At 36.8% G+C, this 21,778-nt stretch overlaps 1 non-coding gene across 1 annotated transcript; it reads left to right on the top strand.

Moving 5' to 3' along the window:
- The first annotated feature begins 10,935 nt into the window (after positions 1-10,935).
- Positions 10,936-11,042, top strand: LOC141710213 (small nucleolar RNA R71). The gene has a single exon (XR_012570745.1). It is a non-coding gene; the product is annotated as a small nucleolar RNA R71 (small nucleolar RNA).
- Positions 11,043-21,778: the final 10,736 nt, after the last annotated feature.

Here is a 21,778-nt window from a genome sequence, read left to right as displayed (position 1 = left end):
AGTTGGTAAAGTACTCACGAAAGAGTCGCCTTAAAACATTTAATGGTTAATTTTATAAAAATGGTGGAGCCGAGGGTACACGAGCGACTTATGTAAATTGTTAAGCGTAAAATCGAACTTTAGGGTCTAAGTGGATAAAGTCAAGTTTCTTAAGCGAACGTGGTTTAATTCTGGCTTATGTTGTTGTTCATAGGTTATCGGACCCACTCTAAGCTTAAGTCTACCCCGGAACACTCAGGCAAGTTTTCTACCCGTTATACTGTTGTTGTGATGTAATATATTAATGCATTATCTTGAGATAAGTGCATGGTTATTATTAGCAAAGTCTTCCGATATATTGGAGCATGTTGATATGATATATATATATATATATGCATGCCTGTTTCATAATCTTGATATCTCATTATTGATTCAATTGATTATAAACTGCATAATACATATGCTAGGCGATGTTCCCAAGTATATTATATATATATAAATAGTTTTCAAAACTATTAATCGAATAATGTTTATTCGATATTTTTATTTTATAAATGAATATTAGTTTGAATATTTATTCGAGGACTTATGACTCCGCTTATATTATTTAATGAATATTAGTTTAAATATTCATTCGAGGACTTATGACTCCGCTTATTTTATTTAATGAATATTAGTTAAATATTCATTCGAGGATTTATGACTCCGCTTATTTTATTAAATAATATTCCTTATTTTCTTAAAGAATAATGTTTCAATATTCGCCAAGTATTTGGGAAATGATTGATACTATCAAATCATTCTTACTTTACCTATTTTTAAAAGTTAGAGCGGATCCTAAAACTTGTTTTCAAATTTAAGATCTTCCTTTTGAAGGGGATTTAAATACTCGCTCAAAAATCTGAGGGATCCGGCTCCATGATGTACCTTTATATTCGCAATGAAGTTGCTGTTTTGAATAAAAGAGTTTTTTAATTACTTACCCAACACTCGGGAAGTAAAATTCTTGGAATGAGTTTGATCCATTAACAGGCATCGCCTGGGAAATATCAATGAGTTTTTCTTTCCAACTAGATGTGACTTCTTGGTGGAGTCGTATCAACAAGTTTCTACTTGGGGAAAGGGGAGACGAGCTTTACGTTTCAGAGTCATGGATTTCATCTGAACTAGGAATGGCGTAAATGGTCGAGTGGCGCCGGGCCAGCTTTATTTATTGGCCCAAATGGCCCGGAAGTTCCGCTAAGACGGTCCAATCCTTAGGAGTCCAGCGTTCGGCTGACAAGTAAATCCGACTGTTCTCCTCTACATGTAGAAAATTGTGGGGTTGCACTACTGCGACTGATCATTGTGATGGTTTTCCTGGCACGGCAAACTCCCGTAATGAGTTCATCATCCATTTTGGATATTCTGCAGCACTACCCAGAGCACTTCGATCGAAAGGCTACGACTGGGCGACTATTGAGTGTTGGTAGGGTCGAATTTTCAAAATGATGTTTCCATCAATTGAAGTATCTCATAACTTAATATTTTATCAATGATCAAAGATTTGAGTTTCCTTGAGCGGATAAAAGCCCTCAAGAGTATTTGCGAAAATGACTTATATACAAGTCTTACCTTGTAACTTCATCGATATATGATGAACTTTTGAAACTGATTTAACCTTGAACGGTGGTAGTTCAAGAAGTATTCGGAAAAGATATAACTATATTGAAGTATCTTGTAACTTCATCTTTTCAACTTATATCTAGTAAATGATTATCTTATGCATGACAAGATTTTCAGAAAAATGTTGAGACAAGGTTAGATATATGAGATCACCTTGCAATGAAATTTTTATACAGTTATAAACTGGAACTCTGTGTATATTATGCATGGCAGAGGATTTCAAAGATTTTGAAAAGTATATATATATACTGAATATTTTGTGACTTCGTCGCGTTAAGATATCAAACTTGGTTCTTGTTTGCTTGACCAAGACTTTCATGAGTACTATGAGGATGCTCATATATTGTTAATTACTATACATATTATTTTGGTGGGCTTACCCTTACTTTTTTCTTTCATCACACAACAACAGCTAGAAAAGATGAACATGACCAAGCTCCCAATTCGCGAGCGGATAGGAAATGTTCCGCAATTTCCTATAGGCGTTGATGCCGTTGTAGCTGAGGTAGAAACTACCAATAGGTTAGGCTTTCAACTTTTGATGTACCAGACTTATGTATATTTATGAATTGTAATAATGGCAAAAAATATGTAAATTTATTCAGAAACCCTTTTGAGGTGTTATGACTTATAATTGTGGAATAAAATGACTTGTGTTATTTTGGTATTCATCTCTGAGACTATAACTTGTGGTGTGTATGTATATTGTGGGGTCACAGTACGCAGTAATTGGTTGTTTATTTAGATTAAGTGTTGTTAAGGGAAATGGAACTCGTGACAACCCAAATCCCCGACCCCGGATTTGGGGGTGTTACAGAAATGGTATAAAAACTAAGCGTTATAAACCTCAGAGATGATTGTGACGTTAAAATAATAAGTTCACTAAGATAATAAGAACTCTTGCCAAGTTCATAGTCGGACTACCTAATGTAGTACTGACAGTTAAAACCCTATGGGAAAACTTATGAATATTATGATAGAAGCGTAGTTCGTTATCGTATATGGTAGCGGGACTCCGAACCCTGAAGTTCAAGAGCAATAATACAATGATGTTTTATTAAATATTGGGGATCGAATTATGGATCCAATGGATCACCCTAACAAGGGACCAGATGATGTTCATATTAAGGATGTAGCGATTAAGGATGTTATCCCAGAAGGGATTGTTGCTGAGAAGGATCCCGTAAAGGATCCTAACAAGGGTGAAGAGATGATCGCTAAGGAATTAATGACCGTAGTAAGGGTGACTCCCAGAGATAGGATTGGCCGGTTACTACCGTAGGCTCGTTCAAGTTTGCAAGATCGCAGCCACTTTAACGCAGCTTACTCGTAAGACTGAGAAGTTCGAATGGACAGAGAAATGCGAGAACAGCTTCCAAGAACTGAAGAAAAGATTGGTGATGGCCCCTATGTTGGTGTTACCGGATGGAAAAAGAGATTTTGTAATTTGTAGTGATGCTTCACACAAGGAATTAGGGGGCGTTATTATACAGTACGGCAAGGTAATCGCGTATGTGTCAAGATAATTAAGAGAATATGAAATTCGATATCCCGCCCATAATATTGGGCTCACGGAAATAGTTTTGCCCTAAAGATTGGAAGCACTACTTGTATGGAGAGAAGTGCGAGATTTACACAAACCATAAGAACTCAAGTATATTTTCACGCAGAAAGAGCTCAACATGCACCAGAGAAGGTGGTTAGAGCTAATCAAGGATTACGATTATGAAATTCTTTACATCCAGGGAAATCCAATATGATGGCTGACGCCCTTAGTAGAAAGGAGATACTCAAGATGATAATGTCTTCGGAAGAGTTGATAAGAGATTTCGAGAAAATGGAAATAGAAGTGAAGGTAAACGGAGCCGGTACCAAAAAGTTGTTTGAGATTGCAATGCAGCCCAAATTATTGAAAAAGATCATATTGCGCCAAGAAAAAGTGATGAATGAAGGCAGAGAGCCAATGATTGGAGAAGAGATTAATATCGAGAAAGATGATAAGGGAATAATGAGGTGTTCCTACAGAATTTGGGTTCCAAACGTTCAAGAGCTTAAGGACGGGATCATAGATGAAAGCCATAGTTCGAGGAATAAGATTTAGGGCAAACTCTGAATTTGATAGTCAGGGAGGTCTCCATCAAGAAAGAAGGAACCCATAACATAATGAAGTGGAAAATAACGATTTTAGCGTATAAGATAACCCTGATTATGGGAGAAGGATGAAACATTTCATACCGAGAAAACAGAAGTCGAGCAAGATAGGGAGAACCAGGATGGTACTCCTATGGGGTAATTCATGGACCTGCTTAAACAAAACTTATACTTTTGTCCCCAACCACCATCATGAGGAAACAATGTGGTGGGAAATTTTTTCAGGACCTTTAATTCGCTAAGCTCTCAAAGTTTCAAGGAACAAGCTGACCCAGTCGAGGCAAGAGCCTAGCTAAAGGAAATAGAGGAATCATTTGAGATTCTAAATGATTGATGAAGTGCAAAAGACTATTTTGCCACTTACCTTCATAAGAGAGAGGCCACCCGTTGGTGGAAGGCTAAGGAAGATAGAGAAGTAGTGTAGAAGTTTTGATACCAGACCAGAGGCATATAATTATGATGAATCATGAATCTAAGTTGTGAAAGTCGTCAAGGTTCATCTGAAGGACACGAATCCAGAATGACAGGATATTTGAAATCAATGCTTATGTTGTGTTGGTTCATAAAATAGTTGTAGTAGAAACGAAAATAAAAGACTGAAAGGGGAAAGAGTATAAAGGAATATAAAGGAAATAGAGTTTGAGGAATGATAAGGGAGTTGGGTATGAGGAAACCCTAAATACTCGTAGCAATATAGATTAAAAATGTCTGTAATCATCAGGATGAAGGTGATTCACCATGAATTAAGGTTGATGTTTGAAGGCATAAGTGATTCATATATTTTATTTCCTTTAAGTTGGGAGGATTTGAGGAAACCTTGAGATAGTTCGAAGGATAAATAATGAGACGCGGATAGACTGAGGAGACAAGAAAGTAAGAAATTAGGAAATTAGATGAAGGAAGTGACCTTCAAGAATGTGAAGTGTAAGTAACGCATGCGAATTGATACCCAAAAAGGGGGACGCCGGGTATAAAAGATATCCCAACATTGAGATGACTGTTGAGATAAATAAAAGAGGTACATGAGTAGTTAGAACTAAAAAGTTCACGTTGAACATGATCAATATCTTCCAGAACATCCATGTTATCATTACTAAATCAGGCAAGAAAAGCGGATAACCGTTGTTTTCTTTTGGAGGCCATTTGAATTGACCTCAGTTTGAATAAGGATGCTATTGTGAAATTAGGTATAGACTATCGAGGTGGGAATGATTGAATAAGATACCCTTATTAGGGATATATGACTTGATTTATCCATGGAAGGATGCAAGTACCTTTTAAGGGTAGAATTAAGGATAAAACCTCGATAACTTGAGATGAACCATGGGGAATGCATAAAGGTTGGCATTTCACCCTTAATAGGGACATTATGAGTTTGGATAGTACGGAATGAAGGACTAAGGCAACAACAACCTTTAAAGATTAGTGGAGAAAGTTTTTAGAACTGCATAGACAATGGTTCTAGTATTATTAAATGGTACCTTTATGCCCTGTACCTAGGGTGTACATGATGAAGTATTTAAGGATAACCTTAGAGGTTTTACAAGAAGAGAGGTAATATTTAAGTTTTCTAAATGAGAAAGTTTTGGTAAAGGAAATATGATATAATAATAATGATACCACGTGGGGCACGTGTTAAACCATGAGAAGTATATATTGAACCAATGGAGGTCAGAATTGTTAAAGCATGAAGGACCCAAGATAAAAGACGTACTTTTTCTGCTTTTGTGTTAAGCTTATCAATTTTTCTTAATAAACGATTTGCTACAAAAGGATTTTTTTTAGTGAACGTGTCACAGCTTACTCCTATTTTTTTTATAAAGAAGAAGAAATAAATTATATTTTCTCTCCTATTTACTACGGCGACGAAGAATCAAATTATCACTATATTTATTCCTTTTTCTACTTCTTCTCCAAGTGCAGGATAACCCCAAGGGGTTGTGGGTTTTTTTCTCCCAATTGGTGCCTTCCCTTAACCCTAAGTATGATCGAGAGTCAGCCTTGATAATGTTCACATTTAAAAACTAAGGCAGTGACTTATGGAAAAATGGTGTTTTTTTTACTCACAAGAACTTAAGAAGAGCATTTTCACATAAGTAGTGACTGGAAATGAGGTAGAAAATTTAGTTGAAGGTGGTTCAAAAGACATTGATTGTAAGGAAATATTACTATCAAGAAAGGCCAATGAGGTGGCCGACACTTTAAGTGTAAGAGAATAATTGTAGGCACTCCTGCCAAAGGAATATAGTAATGACTGGGTGAAACCATAAAGGTTATATTGTGGTATGGAATATTCAAATTCCTTATGATGACTGATGTTAGGGCGAAAACACACGCTAATATTCACGCAAGTATACGTGTTCGCAAGTAGTATAAGATATAAATCATATTTGTTCCCATAGAGACTGGTTTAGGTTAAGTTCAATTTATGCACCTATGCAACAATGTATGGTTATCACTCAATGCTAAGACAAATAACAAATTGGGTTTTTAATTAAATTAAGAGATTATACTAAATAACATTAACTAAGAGAATTGAGGTTGAATTACTATATATGACAAACATGGGATTCTAACATCAATACTACTTCATTCAAAGGCATTGTTCTTAACCTTAGCATGTGATGGTGATGACACTAATCAGATAACACAAAACTGATAAATGCCAACTTTCGTTGCACGAGTACCATTCTACCAGACATCCACAAAAGAGATAGAAGCTGAATAGGCACCAATTATATTGAGAACCTATATGTCTATAGAATTTGACAACATAACGGTTTAAGCATAAGTTATCTATCTTGATTATATAGGGCAAGTAAAATGGTTAGAGTTACCCACCAATCATGCATACAATACATGAACCTATGCTAGCATGGCAAGTTCTAAACCTCTATATTCATTGTCGCTTCAATAGAGATTAACACGCTATCTTATATATTAGCTACGCACATAAGACGAATAAGCACAACCAAAACTAGGATATCAATCAATCACCACACACCAAGATATGAAAACAATTAACTATTAAAATCCATAAGTAAATCCGCTAGAATCCCATGATAACGATTAGCTCATAATCGAACTCATCGGCACATGGGTTTTAATGAAAGCATGGTATAAAACAAGGTCTTAATAAACTGAATAATAATTAAAGTACGAATAAACGAGACCTAGGTTCAACAAGAACGAAAACGAGCATCCAAAGTTACAACTATTTCAAAGAATCACAAGTTGGAAACAAGATCTTCTTTTCGAAGTTGTTTTGTGCTTCTTGGTCTTCTCCTTGGTATCCCAATCTTCCCGGATGATGAAAACCCTTTTTTAAGTATATATACGCCCCTAGTGGACCTGGACCCTTAAAATCGTCAAATTCCACTCAAAAAAAGCTTTTTCAGTCAAATCAGCGACCAGCCGCGCCTCAGGCGGGCGCCTCAGCTCTTCGGGCGGGCACCTCAGCTCCCAAGCGGCCGCCCCACATCCAAGGCGGGCGCCTGGAGCCTGTCTAGAAAAATTCTAATGAATCTTGTTTTGGCCATAACTTGAGTTCTACTCGTCAGAATTACGTAATTCAACTGCCCACGTGAAGCTAACGAGATTCTCTACAACTTGACAATGGCCTTGGCTTCCAAATCTGATAAAGTTTTATCATATTTCCTTTAAAAGCTCATTTCTTCATATAATTGATACCTGAAATGCAATAACACAAAAACACATTAAAATACCAACAACATGAGTCCAAAACACCAATTTAAGCTTGTAATGAAGCGTTTCAAGTGGATATAAAATCCACTTATCACACCCCAAACTTGAATCGATGTTTTTTCTCAAGCATAAACAGACTCAAAATTACAAAACAAACCTAATGCATAAATGCAACTACGTGAATGCAACAAAATGATAATACAATCGATCCCCTCAGAATAACCATAACGAAATGAATAAGACAATGCTTCTAAGAATGCAATGACTTAAAACGGAGTTCGAATAAATCCCACAAACCAGAAATGTGTGTGTGTGGAATGCTTAACAGATATCTCTCGATACTAGATCAATAACCATAACTTATCTATCATCAAAACAATCAAAAGTTTATAAACAAAATAGACAATAAACACATTATGACTCACAACACCTCCTTTCTACTAGAGTTATACAAGGATTCACACTATTATTGAATACATAACAAAGATGCTTATTTGACTGTGCAATGAATGAGGTCCCAAAAGACTTATGCAATAATACCCATGTAGCGAGCGGTTAGGTTAGCGGATCCCAGACTATAAAAGCCTTAGGTCACTAGGCACAAAGTCCCCTAGAACTTAATAACTCGAGTATTAAAGAGCTCACTCTTGATCAATTATGCATAAACACATACTTTTTTTCTTTCTTTTATCTTTTATCTTTTATCTTTTATCTTTTTTTTTCTTTTCTGAATGAGTGTGTTTCGCTCCATCTCATTCAACCCTAGACTACTCATTAAAATATGAGTCGGCTACTAGCCATTTGACGCCTAGCCTTACAACAACTAGCAATGAAATCCAAGTTTTTGTCCAGATAAAAAAATAGTATTTTTACGTCATTACGAGAATATCAAAAATTCTAAATATAACCAAGTGATTAAATCTCAACAACAAACAAGTATGATCATGATCTAGATCAAAAGCAACCCTATAAGACTTTGTAAAAATATTTATTTCTGGCATGCAAATCAATTCATTAGGACTTAAAAATCCCTCTATTCGTCATCACCATACTCAAATCAACATCAACTTATCAAATATCATAGTTCATCTTAAGGGATCATGCTAAATATGCATGCAAATGCAACTATATGAAATCACATAAAAACAAACAAAATATGTCCTATATGAACAATCATGCAAAAATATGAATGAACTACAACTAAATATGCAGTATGAATCTATATGAATCTATATGGACACACACACTACTAATCCTTACATTATCACCCCCAAACTTAAAATTTTCAATGTCCTCATTGAAGGTAATAATAAGGATTTCAGGCATATCTAATTAGCGGGAGAGTCACCCACGTCGGGTGGAGGATCAGGTGGCCAATCAACCTCGACACCAGTGGCTCGGAAAATAGTGCCCAAATCCTGTGTCAAATCTACAGCAAAATGACAGTGAATGTCGTGCATGGCCTCCATACGCCTAATTACTCGCCTGTACTGCTCATCACCAACACCAGTCCTATCAACTACCTGCTGCACAAGAGAAAAACACTCTATAGGCATTGGAATATCCGTCCAGCCACTCTTTACATCATCAAAAATATATCTCAACCCCTTATCATGGGGTGCACCTAAGAATACATAACTCAAGTGATCTGGTAGTGGGTGAAGTTCAAGTGTGGAAACATCTTCAATAGATGGCTCGAGACGCTCCTGAGAAATTTTCAGCTCTGCTAACCCAAGAGAATAGAATGGCAAATCCAACTTCCTCTTCCACGGAGGTGCATTCAAAACCTGCATTTTCTCTACTTTAAAACACTCCTCTTTAGCTGTGGGTAACTTTATTTCCTTGAACACATTAAAAATGACCTTTGGATCGTAAACCTTCATCGAAAGCTCTCCTTTTTGCACATCAATCATAGTTCGGCCTGTAGCCAAGAATGGTCTTCCCAAGATAATGGGAATCTTCTTATCTTCCTCAAAATCAAGAATTAAAAAGTCAGCAGGAAAGATGAGTTTATCCACCTTGACCAAGACATCCTCCACTATACCTCGTGGATAAGTGATGGAACGGTCAACTAGTTGCAATGACATGTATGTTGGTTTCGGATCAGGCAGACCAAGCTTCTTGAAGATAGATAACGACATCAGATTAATGCTAGCTCCTAAATCACATAAACACTTGTCGAACGACAAGTTTCCAATGGTGCAAGGAATAGTGAAGCTTCCAGAATCTTTAAGCTTCAGAGGCAACCTCTGTTGTAGCACAGTACTGCATTCCTCTGTTAGAGCAACGGTCTCTAAGTCATCGAGCTTCACTTTCCAAGAGAGAATACCTTTCATAAACCTTGCATAGCCAGACATCTGTTCAAGAGCTTCAGGGAAATATATGTTGATATGAAGTTTCTTGAACAGCTTTAAAAACTTCTCAAACTGCTTATCCAGCTTTTTCTTCTACAGCCTCTTTGGAAAAGGAGGTAGAGGATAGATCTGTTTCTCCCCTGTATTACCCTCAGGAGAAGTGTGTTCCACAGTAGTCTTCCTTGGTTCCACCTCTTCTTCCTTCTGCACTTCTTCTTCAGCCACAACTGCATTTTCCAAAACTTGAGATTTTTCAGGCTCTTCATCTTGCTGAATTTTGGGGCTTGCGACCTTTCCAGACCTCAAGGTGATGGCATTCACCTATTCTTCAACTTTCCTCTTCCCTGGATTTGTTTCTGTATCACTAGGAAGCGTTCCTGGTGGTCAATTCAATAAGGCATTAGCAATTTTCCCTATTTGGTTCTCCAGAGTCTTGATAGAAACTGCCTGGCTTTGGCATATAAGAGCCTGGTTTTTGCACATAAGCCGCAACTCCTCCAATTCAGATTTTTCATTCGAAGATAGACATGCACCATGAGTTTGTTGTTTTGGTGTAATTTGTTGCTGAAAACCAGGAGGGTTGAATAGCTTATTTCCAAACTGCTGGAATGGCTGTTACATCGCATTCTGATTGTTGCTTCAGCTGAAGTTAGGATGATTCTAGTTGTCAGGATGATAAGTGTCTGGAACTGGTTGTTGCGATCTCTGAAAGTTGCTCACAAACTGAGCTGAGTCACTAGATATAGCGCATTACTCCATCACATGCGGACCTGCACACAGCTCACAAACACTAAATATATGCTTAATACCATAGTTAGCCAGAGAATCAATCTTCATAGACAACGCCTTTAGTTGAGCAGTGATAGCCGTAGTTGTATCCACTTCAAGAACTCCTGCTACCTTGCCCTGTGGCAATCTCTGGGCTGGATACTGATATTCATTAGCAGCCATCAGTTCAATTAGATCATAAGCTTCCTCATAGCTCTTTGCCCATAATGCTCCACCTGATGCTGCATCAGGCATGGGTCTGGACATTGCTCCCAACCCATTGTAAAAACAAGTGATGATCATCCAATCAGGAATTCCATGATGAGGACACTTCCTAAGCATCTCCTTGTAGTGCTCCCAAGCTTCACATAGTGATTCTCCCGTTTGCTGTGCAAATTGAGTAATAACATTCCTGAGTGCAGCTGTCCTCGCCATAGGGAAGAATTTAGTAAGAAACTTCTGAGCAAGATCTTCCCAAGTAGTAATTGAACTAGCTGGTAGAGAGTGTAACCATCTCTTAGCCTTGTCCCTCAGAGAGAATGGGAACAGTCTCAGCTTCACAGTATCTTCAGAAACACCATTGAACTTGAAGGTGTCGCAGATCTCAATGAAATCCATAATGTGCGTATTGGGATCTTCCGTTGGAGAACCCCCAAACTGGACTGAAGTCTGTACCCATTGAATTATGCCAGGCTTAATCTCAAAGGTATTAGCTGTGATAGCTGGCCGGACAATGCTAGATTGAATGTCATTAATCTTGGGTTGAGAGAACTCCATCAAGGCTCTCGTTCGTGCTGCTGGATCTCCCATTGTAATGAGTACCTAAAACACAAACAAATACACCGTGAAAGTAAAAGAATCTGAGTCGGTGAACTTTAACGACCATTGATGACAAGCACATAAATTAAAAATTAACACCGAGTACCCGTCAGCGACGCCAAAAACTTGTTAGGGCGAAAATACGCGCTAATATTCATGCAAGTATACGCGTTCGCAAGTAGTATAAGATATAAATCAGATTTGTTCCCACAGAGACTGGTTTAGGTTAAGTTCAATTTATGCACCTATGCAACAATATATGGTTATCGCTCAATGCTAAGACAAATAACAAATTGGGATTTTAATTTAACTAAGAGATTATACTAAATAACATTAACTAAGAGAATTGAGGTTGAATTACTATATATGACAAACATGGGATTCTAACTTCATTACTACTTCATTCAAAGGCATTGTTCTTAACCTTAACATGTGATGGTGATGACACTAATCAGATAACACAAAACTGAAAAACGCCAACTTTCATTGCACGAGTACCATTCTACCAGACATCCACAAAAGAGATAGAAGCTGAATAGGCACCAATTATATTGAGACCCTATATGTCTATTGAATTTGACAACATAACGGTTTAAGCATAAGTTATCTATCTTGATTACATAGGGCAAGTAAAACGGTTAGAGTTACTCACTAATCATGCATACAATACATGAACCTATGCTAGCATGGCAAGTTCTAAACCTCTATATTCATTGTCGCTTTAATAGAGATTAACACGCTATCTTATATGTTAGCTACGCACATAAGACGAATAACCACAACCAATACTAGGATATCAATCAATCACTACACACCAAGATATCAAAACAATTAACTATTGAAATCCATAAGTAAATCCACTAGAATCCCATGATAACGATTAGCTCATAATTGAACTCATCGTCACCATGGGTTCCAATGAAAGCATGGTATAAAACAAGGTCTTAATAAACAGAATAATAATTAAAGTATGAATAAACGAGATCTAGGTTCAACAAGAATGAAAACGAACATCCAAAGTTATAATTATTTCAAAGAATCACAAGTTGAAACAAGATATTCATTTTCGGAGTTGTTTTGTGCTTCTAGGTCTTCTCCTTGGTATCCCAATCTTCCCAAATGATGAAAACCATTTTTTTTAAGTATATATACGCCCCTAGTGGACCTGGACCCTTAAAATCGTCAAATTCCACTAAAAAAAAGCTTTTTCAGTGAAATCAGCGACCATCCGCGCCTCAGGCGGCCCCCTCAGCTCTCCGAGAGGGCGCCTCAGCTCTCCAGGCGGGCGCCTCAGCTCCCAAGCGGCCGCCCCACATCCCAGGCGGACGCCTGGAGCCTGTCTGGAAAAATTCTGATGAATCTTGTTTTGGCCATAACTTGAGTTCTACTCGTCAGAATTAGGCGATTCAACTGCCCACGCGAAGCTAACGAGATTCTCTACATTTTGACAATGGCCTTGGCTTCCAAATCTGATCACTTTTTATCTTATTTCCTTTAAAAGCTCATTTCTTCATATAATTGATACCTGAAATGCAATAACACAATAACAAATCAAAATACCAACAACTTGAGTCCAAAACACCAATTTAAGCTTATAATGAAGCGTTCCAAGTGGATATAAAATCCACTTATCAACTAAGAAATACCCAACCGTAATAGTAGTTTGGTAATGATTTAATTCAGGTTATCGCTTCGAACGGGCTACCTATCTTAGAATGTCCTACCTTGAGATAAGCCAGGACGATGCTCTAAAAAGGACTAAATGAACCCTTGAGTTTCAGGTCTACTATTGAAGGCATATGATTAATAATGGTATTAACCTGCTATCGTTTCTTGATTGCAACTCTTCTACAATTTTATCTGCTTTATGTCGTATCTACGTCAAGTTCAAGAAATGCTCTTCAAGGATAGTGATTAGGTTACATCCTTAGAAGAATTTGATACGATAGGTATGGACTCCGTATGGTTAGCTATTAAGATTCCAAGGAAAACAAATGACTACCATAGGTCCGTGGTGGACTATAGTAATGCATCAATGATTCTTTGAATAAAAAACGATAACAACCGTGAGAGTTGTATTGTAATGGATGTTAAGATTGAGTACCACTAATCGGGTAGTGGTGATGTACAAGTTATCACTGATAGACTAATTAAGTCGATTATCTACCTATTGTATATTTATTCCTTCTTATCAATAGAGAGTCGTATTACTATACGAGGAAGGTTGCAATGTAAGCATAGAATTCTAGTAACGATGATGTCTCGAATGAAATCCCAGATTCAATTTTTGTTGTCGAGGGAGTTTCAATGGTGATTGTTTGTAAGCTCTAGCAAGAGCATGGGTTCATAGAATGATGGACGGAATAGTAAAAGATTCAGGAACATGATTTGTGATGCTATTTGATTTTGAGATATATACATATATATGTTTTGTTCTCCTGTGATAAACCTCTATAGTTCATAGGTAGACTCCAAGCCAAATGTTTTGTGGCAATATTTTTATATAATTCTCTTAAATTCTTTCTTTTCTCTTCTTTTCATTTTCATGTAAACTGAGAAGAACAACCCTTCCAAAAGGGGAGGTATAGCCGAATGACTATCTATCTGTGTGATAGAAGCCTAGTAGGATACCACATGTTGTTTAATTGCTTGTCAAGTACTAAAGGCTGACCACCTTCTCTACTAACTATGCAATAGAATAAGTGTTCATGATCATAGTGATCTCTCAATAAATTATTTTCTTCTATATGATTGATCAAGCTTCCAAAGATAGAAGCAACTAGAAAAGGAGTACTGTAAGTGCGTTTGTCTCCGAAATCAAAACACGTTCGTGATACTAAGGTTGACGCAATTATTAAAAGGTTATAGAATGCTAGCGAGTAAAAGTATATCCAGAATTGTATTATGTACAGAAGATAGTAACGCTTACGAACTAGAAAAGAATGAGTATTCAGAAGTGAAAGCTTTAGAGCTAGAAGATATAATGAAAGTCTGTGCGATAGAGTTGAAAGAAATTTGGAATGATCACTTAGCACATATTGAGTTTTCTTACGACGATGGATGATATGACAGTGTCGGAATGTCGCCTTATGAGGCCCTGTACAGAAAAATATGTCGATCTCCCTTGTAGCGGAATGAAGTTGGAGAGCGCAAGATGCTCGGACCTGAAGTGGTCCAAAGGACCAAAGACATGGTGGATCTAATCAGAGGACGGATGGTAGCAACCCCAGGATGGACAGAAGAGGTATGCTGATTTGACTCCAAAGGACAAAGAGTATGAAATAGGGGACCTAGTGTTGTTAAATGTATTCCCTTGGAAAGGATTGATGAGGTTCGGAAAGAAAGGAAAGCTAAGTCCACGATTTGTTGTACCCTTGGATATATTAAGATGTATGGGGAAGTTATCAAATGAACTAACCCTACCCCCGAACCTGTAATAAGTTCGCAATGAGTTCCAAGTATCAATGTTAAGAAAGTATGATCCAGAGGCGAGACACATAGGGGGATATGAACACGTAAACCTGCGACCAGACTTAACCTATTTGGAGCAACCAGTGAGGGTTATGAATTAAAAAGGAACAAGTGCTTAGGAACATGGTTATCAAACTAGTTAGAGTTTGGTGGTAGAACCACAATGCGGGAAAATTGACTTGAGAGTTAGAAACTGCAATGCTAAGAAAGTATCCCCCACCTGTTTTCTATCTGATTCCGGGACGAAATCCTTTTAAGGAGGGTAGACCGTAATAACCCCAATTTTTGGAAATTTTTGAAACCCTGATCAATAGTAACTTTTGCTGACTATGCTGATTAAGGAAAATTATCAGACCACGCTATATAGGAGTACTGTTATGGAAATTCTAAGATCGTATTAGTATTCCATAAAGTAAATGAGTATACGTAAAGGTCGTTAGAATTCGAATTCGGACACTTTGATTTTTTCTTGAAAATCCACCAGATACCGACAGGATTATTTATAAGGTAACATGATGAAAAATATTTCAATTCAAGGATTTTAAGAGAGGATCATTAAAGGAATATAAAATATTAGGAAAGGGTTAGGAAAGCCCAAGTAATGAGATCCCGGATATGATCCCTTAAATGATTAACGAAAATGAGAGATAAGCGAACCGTAAAATAAATAAGCGACCAAGAGACAAGCTTGTACAAGAATCCAGGGATTATGACATCATCAAACCACAAGATAAAGACATGTGGCATGGAAGTGACATAGGGATAATGATGTAAGCAAGGTTAAAGAGATATTTTTCAAGAATAAATCCTAGCCAAGCTTTTTAAACCATAGTCAAACCAAGGTTAATTGTTAACCAAACTATCAAAACACCACAAAAATTCACCAAGGCAAGAAAAATCATTTCATCTTTCATTTCTATACTTCAAACTCTCGGCTTCTTTTATCAAAATTAAAGATCCAAGCTCCACCACTTACTATTTTTCAAGGTATTTATCTAAGCTTCCCCATGGATAGTTACATACTTCCTATAAGTTTAAGCTTCTAATTCCAAGCCAATCTTTTTTGTATAAATCATCAAAAGTGATGATGAATAGTATCTTTCAAGAAATAACTTTATTTTTCTTGATTTTTATCGAAGTATAAGGTTATACAAGCAAGGATCAAGGTACTTTTAGGCATTCAAAGCTCATGGGTTGTGTTAGGAAGCTTCAAGGAGGTATAAATAACTCTCACCTTTAATTATAGTTTGAACTTTGAGTTTTGATGATTTTATGGATGGATAGTATTTGTATGTTAAGATCCATGTATATATAGTAAGATCCATGTATGTTAGTTAGTTTTGGTTGCTTTGTAGTGGTTATGATTGATGAATCTTTGATTATGGTTAATGGATCTTGATTACGTTTGGATAAGTGGAAATATGGAGAATAAGGACTGGTATAGTATTATTTAGTTGAGGTTTTGATATGTTGAGGATTGTGGGTTGTTTGGTAAGGTTTTGGTGTAGCGAGAAACTTGGAAAACTCGTAAACATAGCCGTCGTTTGTGCATGACTCTCAGAATAGAGAACTCACTGTCCAATCTATAACCTTTTCCATTTTTAGATAGTTCATGTTATGAGCCTCATTTTGATATGTCGTTCGCCTAAATCCAAGTTACGAGCGATGAGAAACGACCGTTTTAAGTTACGACGTTTCGCGAGCGAGCCCCGAAACCTCGAGTAACTTTGAGACCATAATTGAGACCCTTAGATGATTAATCGAAACATGAAACAATTATGTAAGGTGTATTAGGAAGTTGTTAAAGTACTCGCGAAAGAGTCGCCTAAAAACGTTTATTTATAAAAATGGTGGAGCCGAGGGTACTCGAGCGACTTATGTAAATCGTTAAGCGCAAAAGCGAACGTTAGGGTCTAAGTGGATAAAGTCTAGTTTCTTAAGCGACCATGGTTTAATTCCAGCTTATGTTGTTGTTCATAGGTTACCGGACCCGCTCTAAGCTTAAGTCTACCCCGGAACACTCAGGCAAGTTTTCTACCCGTTATACTGTCGTTGTGATGTAATATATTGATGCATTATCTTTAGATAAGTGCATGGTTATTATTAGCAAAGTCTTGCGATATATTGGAGCATGTTGATATATATATATATATGCATGCCTATTTCATAATCTTGATATCTCATTGTTGATTCAATTGATTATAAACTGCATAATACCTATGCTAGAGATAAGCAGTACTTGCGTATACCCTGCAACTGATCAGCGTGAGTGGTCTTCCTGGCGCGGCAAACTCCCGTAATGAGTTCATCATCCATTTTGCATATTTCTGCAACACTACCCAGAGCACTTCGATCGAAAGGCTACGGCTGGGCGATTGTTGAGTGTTGGCAAGGTTGAGTTTTCAAAATGATGTTTCCATCAATTGAAGTATCTCGTAACTTCATATTTTATCAATGATCAAAGATTTGAGTTTCCTTGAGCGGATAAAAGCCCTCAAGAGTATTTGCAAAAATGAGTTATATACAAGTCTTACCTTATAACTTCATCGATATATGATGAACTTTTGAAACTGATTTTACCTTGAGCGGTGGTAGTTTAAGCAGTATTCGAAAAAGATATAAGTATATTGGAGTATCTTGTAACTTCATATTTTCAACTTATATCTAGTAAATGATTATCTTATGCATGACAAAGATTTACAGAAAAATGTTGAGACAAGGTTAGATATATGAGATCACCTTGGAACGAAATTTTTATACATTTATAAACTAGAACTTTGTGTATATTATGCATGGCAGAGGATTGCAAAGATTTTGAAAAGTATATATATACTGAATATTTTACGACTTCGTCGCGTTAAGATATCAAACTTGGTTCTTGTTTGCTTGACCAAGACTTTCATGAGTACTATGAGGATGCTCATATATTGTTAATTACTATACATGTTATTTTAGTGGGCTTGTTGCTCACCCTTATTTTCTTCTTTCATCACACAACAACAGCTAGACAAGATGAACATGACCAAGCTCCCAATTCGCGAGCGGATAGGAAATGTTCCGCAGTTTCCTGTAGGCGTTAATGCCGCTGTAGCTGAGGTAGAAACTACCAATAGGCTAGGCTTTCAACTTTTGATGTACCAGACTTATGTATATTTATGAATTGTAATAATGGCAAAGAATATGTAAATTTATTCAGAAACCCTTTTGAGGTGTAATGACTTATAATTGTGGAATAAAATTACTTGTTTTATTTTGGTATTCATCTCTGAGACTACAACTTGTGGTGTGTATGTATATTGTGGGGTCACAGTACGCATTAATTGGTTGTTTATTTAGATTAAGTATTTTTAAGGGAAATGAAACTCGTGACAACCCGAATCCCCGACCCCAGATTTGGGGGTGTTATAACCTTCTTCTACTTAATGCCCTGAAAATAAAGATGATTAAGTTTTCTTTGGTACCTAAACTAAGTTGGGTCTAGAAGACTTAAAAGCGTTTGAATATATGACATGTCTCCTTTAGAATTGACATACTTAATAGTTTTGATTTATCATTGACTGTTTCCTTGTCACTTTTAAAAGCACTAACAGACTTGCTCTTGGGCTTGTGACATGTGCCACTTTCCAAGCTTTATGAGGGCTTATAGTCTCTTATCTACCAGTGTTCTTACTAGTATGCTTATCATGATCATGAGATGTATTATGTGAGTGTGTGGAATCAAAATAAGTGTTCATGAAAGATATGACACAAGGCATGTAAATAGATTTGTCACACTTAGAAACTTTAAGCATGTTAGGCATATTATACACATAAGCTTTCTTAACATTGTCAACTTTAACCTTTCTACAAGCATGAGTAAAATGTCCAGCAGAACTATAATTATTACATAACCTCCTAGGGCCATTAGTTCCTGCCCTCCCATTCTTGTTTCTAATTCTCTTAGTCTTGGAAGTAAAACCTAGTTCGACAAAAGATAAGTCAGAGTCACTAGCAACAGACATATGTTTCTTTTCCTTTTGTCTCCTAGAGAGCTCGAGCTCTTCAACAAGCATCTCATGATGATTATAAAGATTATCTTCATCAAAGGGCTCAACAGTAGCTTTCTTAAATAGAGGTTTGTTAGCTTTCTTAAGAACATGAGGTGTAATAGGGGATTAACAAATTTCTCTACAGGCTCATTTTCAACTACTCGTTTCTTAGAAGCTATTCTAAATTCGTAGTAGTCTAGGCCTATCCCAACCTTTCCACCTACTACTTAATCAGCTATGAGCATCTTAACAAGATTTCCAGAATCAGTAAAAGCATTCAATTTTAGTTTCTAATTATGTATTCTTGTTCTTAAGCTCTTTCTCTTTCTCAAGGTGCTTAGTAATCTTAAGCTCTAAATATTTATTAGTTTGCTTAAGATTCTCAATATTGACCCTATCTAGAACTAACTTATCATTTTCATCTTTAACTTTCTTTAGTTCTACTTTAAGGTCTTCGATATCAAGCAGAGTACATCTTTGTGTAGTACTAACATTTCAATACACTTCTTTTATGGCATCATGTTGTTCAATGTATTCCTTTGTATTACATCGTGCCTTAAGATAGTGATGAGGAACAACATTTCCATACACTAGGATAGTCTGCCTGAAGCTGATATAGTGTTCATTCTCACACAAGTTATCTGGAGGTAAAGCACGAATAGTTGGAAATTTTACCTGAGATGAAGATTATGCCATCAATACAAGATTTCCATATTGTTCTTCTTCATCGTCAGTGTCATCCCGGCTCTTCCCCTCAGCTATGTAAGATTTCACTGGATACTCCCTTGAGCTGCCTGAGTCCTTCTTCTGATAAGCTTTGCCTTTATCCCTTGCTTGTTGGGACTTCCTACATTCAGTGGCAAAGCGTCCAACCTCATCACAATTATAGCATTTGAACTTTCTTCTGTCTACCATCCCTGTCTTGTAACTTGATCCAGAAGATGAACTTGACCTGTCACCATAATTGCTGCTTCCAGAACCCATAAAGCCTTGCTTCTTTCTAAACCCGATGTTAATGAATATCCCAGCTAAGTTGTCCATAATAGGGTCTTCCATACCTTGCAACTCCCCAATGGTATAGTAGTCACCAGGATTACCAGGGAGGCTTCCATCATCCATCTCAGCTTCGACGAGCGTTTCAGCTTTAGACTTAGGCTTTTCAGCAGTAATGTCAAGCTCTTTGATTCCACTAGCTACAAAAGCAGTTGTCTTGAGTAGTTCAGCATTCTTGCTATCAACTGTACCACCACCATAGATGATCTTCCTTTGTTCCTGCTCCATTTCATGTGTCTTCAATTTACCATACAACTTCTCAAGTGTCATGGTCTCAAAATCAACTCGTTCACGAACAGACGAATCCTTATTCTCCAAGTGGTGATGTAGGACTAGCATCAACTTCCTGCTGACTTCTCTCTGAGGATAGGTCTTTCCATGATAACTTAGTTCATTTAACAATTTGTTCATTCTTTCAAAGACCTAAGATATATTTTCTCCAGGAAAGGACTTAAATGCCTCATATTGTGAAGTCAAGATATCTATTCAATTCTTCCTGACATCTTAAGTTCCTTCTATAAGCAGTTCTATGGTCTCCCACATATGCCTGGCACTCTCACAGACCATAATTTGGTGACTCATATCATCATCCATCAAATCCCCCAAAATAAGCTGCAGGCCTTCATCCAGAGCTATCAGTTCTTTGTCACGAGCACTCCATTCTACTTCAGGACATGACATCCTTATATAGGGCAATTCTGGATGATCCTTCATCGGCACATATCTTCCTTCTCTAAATACCTTCATATACTATGGATTTGACGCATGAATATATAAAAGCATTTTATTATTCCATAGATTGTATCTCGATTTATCGAACTGTGGAACCTTAATACTACTAATCTTATGAGAACTCATCTTTTCAGATCTAAGAAAGATTCGTAATATATAGTCTCCAAATATGATAACCCAGTCAGTCAATAATACCAAACCAGTCAAGTCAAAACCAACAAACCCAAAACCAGATCTACACACCCGAATCACTCCTAGACTCCGTACAACCAAAATTAATAACAAAAATTGTTAATGTAAGGTTCAGATTTGTATATCGATCAAAAAGCTCTGATACCAATTGTTAGAGTCCAAAAGGTACATACAGAAGGGGGTGAATGTATGTTTTTCTTTTTTATCAAATCAATGTAGCGGAATCAAAACTAAAATGAAATAAACAAACAAAAAGATTATGGGTAAATATTTTTTTTATTCAAAAGTATAAATACCCGGAGGGTTCTCTTACAACTCAAAATACAAAGATTCGAAGCTACAAATATAAAAAGAACCAAAGCAACAAGCTATAAATCTAGTGTTCTTAGGAGTTTCAAATAATGTGTGTTTCAAGTTTGTAACACTTTAAATGGTGTAATAAATTGGACATGACCTCTCCTTGTCAAATCAAGCTTTTAAGAAATGCTAAAACGATTTTGCAAGAGCTTCACACTTTTGTAAACATAGAGAGATTCTAATTCCATTTGCTGCTGATTGATTATAAAGAGTGGTAGCTTGGAGAGAGAAGAAGATAACGTGGCTTAAACATGACCAAGTATTTTGATTGATATAGCTTGCATAATTTACTTGCGACCCTGAAGTTTATTAATTGCGACCCTTGAACCTTCTATTGCTGACTTGCGACCATGAGAATGTTTAGTACTTAGAAATATTTTTCCAACTCCTTTTACTTGCGATCAAATAACTTCTAGGACATTGGCTTAGAAAATTAAGTTAGTTGCGACTTGCTTTCACTTGGAGAATTTTACTTTCGACCTGAACAAAAAAAAGAAGAGGGGT

This window comes from Apium graveolens, chromosome 2 (genome assembly GCF_009905375.1).
Source record: "Apium graveolens cultivar Ventura chromosome 2, ASM990537v1, whole genome shotgun sequence".
Classification (NCBI taxonomy): domain Eukaryota; kingdom Viridiplantae; phylum Streptophyta; class Magnoliopsida; order Apiales; family Apiaceae; genus Apium; species Apium graveolens.
This window is presented reverse-complemented; position numbering and strand designations above follow the sequence as displayed.